This window comes from Nannospalax galili, unplaced genomic scaffold, assembly GCF_000622305.1.
Source record: "Nannospalax galili isolate Female #2095 unplaced genomic scaffold, S.galili_v1.0 scaffold234, whole genome shotgun sequence".
Taxonomy (NCBI): domain Eukaryota; kingdom Metazoa; phylum Chordata; class Mammalia; order Rodentia; family Spalacidae; genus Nannospalax; species Nannospalax galili.
In genome coordinates this window covers 641,953-642,616 of record NW_008335054.1, presented here as the reverse complement: position 1 = coordinate 642,616, position 664 = coordinate 641,953, and positions in this window count along the sequence as shown.

Sequence of the window (664 nt, the reverse complement as noted above, 5' to 3'; positions counted from 1 at the left end):
ATAAACAGCCCAATACACATGCCTGGAGAGGTCATAGATCTTAGAGAAAACCTCAGGGCTGTTACATGCCTAGACAAATGTAATTACTTACTATGTGCTAAATCCAGATCCTTTTATTTACAGACAAGTAGGCCATTTTTGCCTCACTGTGTTAGACAGGGCATGATGTATCACCTTGTTATGCAGGTCATAGTATCTCACTGTGTTAGACCGGCCATGATAACTCATTGTGCTTAGAGAGGTCATGATGCCTTTTGTGGTACACAGGGCATGGTGCTTCACTTATGTTAGATAGTTCATGGTGCCTTAGTGTGAATATGCAGACCATGATGTCTCACTGTTCTAGACAAGCCATGGTGCCTAAATGTGCTAAGCCATGGTGTCTCACTGTGTTAGGCAGGCCATAGTGTTCTTGCGAAAGTGTTCACTGGCCTATTGTTTGCTCCTAGACTTCTGCTAAGGCAAAGCTCCACATCTTTACAGAAGCAAGCTGCATCACCAGAATATAGCATTTGAAAGTAATCACAGGAATCAGTTGTCATTTTCTTTTAAGGAAAAGTATTTTTATTTTTGTGTCCTTGAAAAGTGTTCATTTTAATACTACACTTCCTTCTTAAATGGAGATCAGTGATGGATACTTTTTTCTATCCTTTGACACCATTTG